A 6,814-nucleotide genomic window follows, 5' to 3' on the forward strand; every position below is an offset into this window, starting at 1 on the left:
CTGACACATGAGAAGTGTTGCATAGACACTAGAGTGTATTACCAAATGCACTTCTCATGGCAGGTCATGTTCAGTGAACTTGCTCTCCTAGGCAAACACCTATATTTTAGTTCAATATATAAGATCGATTGCTTACTTCCAAAGTAAGGAACATAGAATATACTAGTCTCTAAGCATCATTTATGTACAGTCTCAATGGTACATTGATCAAGAACATTTTGATATTATGCTTTGATGCATAGGAATCTCATAATTGCAACCCATTAGAATTTCCTTACAAGGCATATTAATCTCATGGACTTTATCCAATTAGACTTATAACTCATTATAATTAATGTCTTATTGATGAAGGAAAACCTTTAATCATTCAACATGAATGATACTGTTGCATGATTGGAATCAAGCCTCAACTAATCCCAATTGGCTATAGGGCTCATCCCAACAGAAAATTCTTAACTTGAAAATTATGAGATAAATACAAATATTTGATGATGTGAGTGATAATCTTTGAAAATTCTTCTGATTAATTTCTTTAATCCGACTTCAAGAGTCACAAACTTGAACTTAGTTTTGATCACGAACTTGCTTGATCTTCGCTTTAAGGGTCTTCACGACTTAATCTTGATCACGAACACTTGATTTTTGCTTCAAGGATCTTGACGACTTAATCCTGATCACGAACTTCGTTGTCGCTTGATCACGACCTTCAAAAATCTTCTATTCTTCTTGATATCTGAAATGCTCTCAATCTTCGAATACCTCTCAATCTTTAAATGCCTCCAAATGATTGTCTTTTTTTCCCTTTTTATCTTTTTTGTTAGCCATGACTAGTCTGCTTTCAAACGAGCTGTTGTAGAGCTAGTTGTAGCTTCCATTGCTAATGCCTTCAAGTGAACTATAGTTGTTTCTGCCTTTGCCTTTGATCCAACGTAAGATGCATTTCCAGTTAAGGTTGCCTTTTCTTTATACTATCTATAAAAGGAATTTTTTTTAACTTTTCTTCAAGTTTGCTTGCTTGCTATGAAGCTTGGTGTATTGCTTTAATCGAGTACCCACCTTCAAATGCTTTAAGAAAGGATCTTTTAAGTTAAGCCCTTAGCATTCACCAATCCAATCGTAATTCTTTACATGGGAGGGAATAAGTTAAGAAAAAAAGTATTTCTCCTACCCATAGTCGATTTATTACTAGGAGTGTAAAAAATGAGCATATTTAATTAGAAGATCTTTCCTACAGAACTTTTTTCTATCAATTGAAATTGAATAAGAGAAGGTAGAAAAGAAAAGGATTGATGGCCGAGCCATGAAAAGGAAGTCTTGTTATGCGCTTAACACATGCGAATTAAATAAGCTTATTTCGTTCATTTCCCTTACGAGCTTTAGTAACTGGCCCTTTAGGCATGAAATAGAGGAACTCCATTTTTTAAGTATCAGCTTCAGATTATGTTAGTGAGTTAAAATTCATGTTATAGAAATTCCCAATTAGATTAATCTTTTAATTCAATGTATCATAAGATAAAGTGGGGAATTCCATTGAAAAGGCCACCAACCAGACACTACTTAGGGAAAAAGCTTAGCAAGGATCTATTTTAGCATTTCAAATAGAACCATGTTGACCAAAGACGGAGGCGAAGGAAAGGGAGAAGCAATAGCTTGCCTAGGAACTTGTCTTTTAGAAAGATGTGCTAAGGAACTAGAAACCACAGCTAATGCCCATTGCATCCTACCAACAATTCCCATTCATTCCTTGGCTCACTTTCTAAAATAAAGGTTCTTGCACCTACCTTCTTTTCCCAGAAGTCCGTTTTCCAGCCTATATTGGATAGGGTCAAGTTAAAAAATGGGCCTATTTTGTTTGGCTTTTACTACAAAAAATCAAGGTTTTACTAATGGAAAATTTCATCAACGATACTTACAATTCCATCAGTAGGTCACATTACTGATGAAACTTTTGACAAAAATTTCTATCGAAATTCGATTGGCAATAGTGTAGTTAGTAATGGGAAATCAGTCGATGACTGAATATTCTGTCGACAATTTACGAACGAAATATTTTGTTCATAAATCAGTCGGTATTGTCTCAAATCTGTTAGCCTTTTTGTAGAGGTAAACAAATAGAAATCGAACCGAATAATCGAATCGAAACGAAATGAGTTCAGTTTTTTAATTCAGTTAGTTCAGTTTTTTGGTTAATTCGGTTAGGATAGTTCAGTTAGTATAATTACTTTGGTTTGATTTCAGTTAGGAAAATGTCTAACCAAACTAACTGAACTAACCAAAACGCATTTTGGAGATTTTACCTAAAAAATTCTTATACCTAAATCCCCACTTCCTCTTTTCAGTTTATGTCGTCCTGTCTGCCGTGACTCCCATCTCCACTCTCCACTTTCGTCTCTCACCCTTTCTGGTTTCTGCTGACTGTCGTCTGTCGGCATCCGGTCTCCACTCTCGCTCGATTTGGTTTTTGCCGACCGCCCTTTCTGGTTTTTGGTTTTTGGCTTCATCTTTAGCAAGTCCAAGTTGCTGCCATCCTTGTTCCTTGATCCTTCACCTTTTTGGGCCTTCCCTTATCAAGTGACTGGTAAGTTTTTTTAAGTTTCTGCCATCGTTTATTTGGTGAAGGCTTCGCCATTCTTTTTAGTTTTTTTCTAGTTTTTACATTTTACATTTTACGTTTTTCTGGTTTTTTTAGTTTCCTTTTTCTAGTTTTTTATTTATCATTAAAAGTGGTCATCCAAATGCAGGGAGAGAGTGATGTTATTTGTTATTTGTATAGCATAGTAAATACTAATTAAAAAATATAAAAAATGGAGAAATTTGATGATGATCTGATTTAATTTTCCTTGGATTCTTGGGGTGCAGCTTCCTTATTATTCTTGGGGTGCAGTTTCCTTGGATTCTTGTCTCGTTGCAGATCATTTTGCTTGATTGTTGATACCCAGCTGTTAGTTTCCTTGTGTAGTTCTTTTTCAATGCTTCAAAATTGGTTCTTTCAAGTTTCTTTCACAGATTTTACTTTTATCCAGTTCTGTCTGCTTTTGATGGTTTAATCTGCGGTTAAAGGTCATGTTTATTTTGCGTTTTGATCTTGTTGATGGGTTTTTAATTCTTTGCAGTTGAGCATTGTTGTTAATTTTGCTTCCATTTGTTTTTTTTTTAAGTAAATTGATCGATTATCATTCTAGGAAAATGGTAAAACATTCGTTAGTGCAATTTGAGACCATCTTTGATAAATCACTGTGTTGAAATAGGAGAATTTGTGTTTACTTTGCCATTTATTTTGTTTCTAAAAACAATGCTGAATTACTTCAAAGGATGAACTGTATTTTGATCATTTGGGTTTTAACAATCAGGTTTGAGCAATGATTTGTATCATATTATTCGATGTTTGAGCATATTGGTTTATGTGAATTGTAAGTTTCAGGAATTGGGTTTTGTGCTGCAAATATGGCAGCTTGTTTGTCTCCTTGTTTTGTACCATTTGACTCTCGAGCATCTGTTGGAGTGTTAGCCTTATCCAAAAAATATACTTTGAAGGAGAGGTGGATTGATGGAGCTAGTTTCTTGAAGGGTTTTAGCAAGAGGGGTTCATTGGGTGCTTGCCAAAGGCAAAGAGATTTTCCAAGTTTTACAAAGTTTAAATGTTCTGTTAACTCTAATAATGTTAGCCCAAATCATAGTAAAGCATCTTTTCTAGATTTACACCTTGAAGTTTCAATGCTTAGTGGTGAAGAAAATGATGCACTTTCTAACCTGAGAAATGAAAATTATTCTAAGAACATCACCAAGAGCTTGAGTGACAAATTTTTACAAATTTTTTTGCATTTAATTTTTTCCAACAGAAAGTTATCATGACAAATTTGCTAATTAATTAATTCTTTTTGAGTGACAGATTGAAGATTTCAATGGCAAGTGAACCGTCTTATCTCCTGCATCTTTCCTTCCATCTGAACCCCCCTTTGTTGTTGTTGAAGACTGTTTGTTGTTGTTTTTATCTAGTTAAATACTGTTAATGATTTGTTGTTATTTGCTCAAAGATTATTTATTGTTGTTTTTATCTATGTTTTTAATTGTTTATCTATGTTTTTATCTGTGGGAGAGAGGTAAAGGGGGCGTTAAAATCATTGGTGGATTGATATTTGTATACAAACAAAAAAAAAATTATTGAGTTCGATTTTTGATAACTGAACCAAACTAACTGTTTAGTTCGATTTCGGTTAGTTCGGTTAGTTATTTACTTCAGTTCAATTTTGGTTAGTTTTATATAGGAGTTCGATTAGTTCGGTTATTGGATATCCAATAATCAAATTAATCGAACTACCCTTTTGTAGTCAATAGTGGTAGAAATCTGACGATATTATCTGTAGGTATTTTCTAACAATAATTGCCAATAAAAATTTTCATTGATAATTTCGTCAATAAATTATTTTTTTCTCAAATTAAAAGTTAAATTAACAATATAAACTTTGAACTTAATATTTGAGAAGTGGTCTACAAAACCTAAAACTATGACCTTTTACAATCGTCAAAGAGATCATGATAGTCTCAACTTTAGATTCAAAAAACCTCATTTCTTCAAGATAAAAGGAAGGATTGCTATTGATTATGTAAAATTGGGAATCTTTTCTCAAATTTTGAAAAAGGATTATTCACAAGCATTACATAATCAATAGCATTTTTTCCTTTTACCTTAAAAAAAATGAAGTGTTTTGGACTTGAAGTTAAAGCAACTATGATAATTGTGGCCCATAGTAAAAAGCCATAAGTTTAGCTTTTGCATACCACTACTTCTCTAATATTAAAGTCAAAGTTTAGATTATTAATCTAAGTTTTAATTTGAAAAAAAAATTTACTAATACATGATTATTTTTATTTACTTAAATTATTCAATTATTTAAATATTTAATTCATTGCTAATACATAACCAATTAAAAGAACAGATTTATTACTTATTTACTTATATTATAACACATTCCATTAATTTAACTAAGTACCCTAACACATTCTTTAATTGCCCTAACTACAACCTTAATTAATTTAACTACTTTTAAATTTTATTAAATTTACCCATTTAGTTTANATTATTTTAAATATTTAATTCATTGCTAATACATAACCAATTAAAAGAACAGATTTATTACTTATTTACTTATATTATAACACATTCCATTAATTTAACTAAGTACCCTAACACATTCTTTAATTGCCCTAACTACAACCTTAATTAATTTAACTACTTTTAAATTTTATTAAATTTACCCATTTAGTTTATTGCTTACCCCTAAACCTTAGTTAAGTTAATCTAAGTTTTAAATTATTCTAAATTTACTAATTTAATTTATTGATTAATTACTAATACATGATTATTTTGTTGATTAATTACTCATTTAATTAATTTCTTATTTACTTATATAATAACACATTCCATTCCTAAACCCTAATTATACCGTAAAATACAACTTAGTTAATTTAACTAATTTTAAATTTTAATAACATAATTTTTCTAGTTAATTTAGATTAGTTTCATTCTTTAGTTTGTTAAAATTAATTGCTCTTTCTTTTAATTCAATTTTTAATTGTTTGGTTGAGATTATGGTGTGATAATTTTAGTAATTAGCAAGTAAGGATTAATTTAATTCTTCATGAGAACGAATTCTATTTTCTACTATATTACTTGTTAACGATACGTGTACTTATATGAGAAATTAACAACAGAGTCCAAGCATAGACTAGTTTGAAAGCAAAAGTAAGCCAGTTCCTGTAGGAGTGGAAGTTAAAGGCCGAAGGGATGCAAGCCAATCCAATTCCATTGCAGAAAAAATAGAAACCTATTTTGATTCAGCCGAAGGGAATACGATACCTTTCATGCATTTCCTAGTTTCCTACTGCAATTTAGATATTTAAGTTTTCTAAGTTACTTTAAATATGCTTTCTCCCGACCTGTCATAATCTACTCCTTTTGATTCCATCTGTAGTCTCAGTGTCCTTCGATTTATTGCAATCAGTATAAGTAGTTGCTTATAAGGAATAGTTGCTAGTTTCATCTCAGCACGAGGAAGGGTAAAGTCATAAAGTAATCCTTCTATATAATATGTTGATACTTACCTTGTTGGATTGCTTGGATATTATTCCGTCCTACTTTGGATAAAAGGTTATTGGGCAAAGGCATTCCCTCGTCTTGTCATATGATATGCCGAGTTGTTTCTCCTTGAGTTGAGTCTGTAGAAGCTAGTGAGGAGTGGATTGACTTTGTACTTGTATTAGCATTATCCTAGAAGTTCCTATTTCCATTGTTCGAGTGAGATCAAGTGAAAGCCAATTATTTGCTCTATTGTTAAGCTCTTTTATAAGTTCTAAAACAGCAAGCGAATAGGGTCAATGATTATCCTTTTTTTCATTTTTGCTAGCCATGACTATTCTGCTTTCAAACGAGCTGTTGTAGAGCTAGTTGTGCCTTCCATTGCTAATGCCTTCAAGTGAACAATAGTTGTTTCTGCCTTCGCCTTCGATCCAACGTAAGATGCATTTCCAGTTAAGGTTGCCTTTTCTTTACACTATCTATAAAAGGAATTTTTTTAACTTTTCTTCAAGTTCGCTTGCTTGCTATTAAGCTTGGTGTATTGCTTTACTTGAGTACTCACCTTCAAATGCGTTAAGAAAGGATGTTTTAGGTTAAGCCCTTACCATTCACCAGTCCAATCCTAATTCTTTACATTAGAGGGAATAAGTTAAGAAAGAAAGTACTTCTCTTACCCATAGCTGATTTTTTACTTGGAGTGTAAAAAATGAGCTTATTTAATTGGAAGATCTTTCTTGC

The 6,814-nt window shown here is 31.9% G+C and overlaps 1 long non-coding RNA gene across 1 annotated transcript; it reads left to right on the forward strand.

Annotated features, from left to right (window-relative positions):
* On the forward strand, window positions 2,439-4,074 carry LOC108662147. Its single transcript, XR_001927931.1, has 2 exons — window positions 2,439-2,578; window positions 3,890-4,074. It is a non-coding gene; the product is annotated as an uncharacterized LOC108662147 (long non-coding RNA).

Source organism: Theobroma cacao, chromosome 5, assembly GCF_000208745.1.
Source record: "Theobroma cacao cultivar B97-61/B2 chromosome 5, Criollo_cocoa_genome_V2, whole genome shotgun sequence".
Classification (NCBI taxonomy): Eukaryota; Viridiplantae; Streptophyta; class Magnoliopsida; order Malvales; family Malvaceae; genus Theobroma; species Theobroma cacao.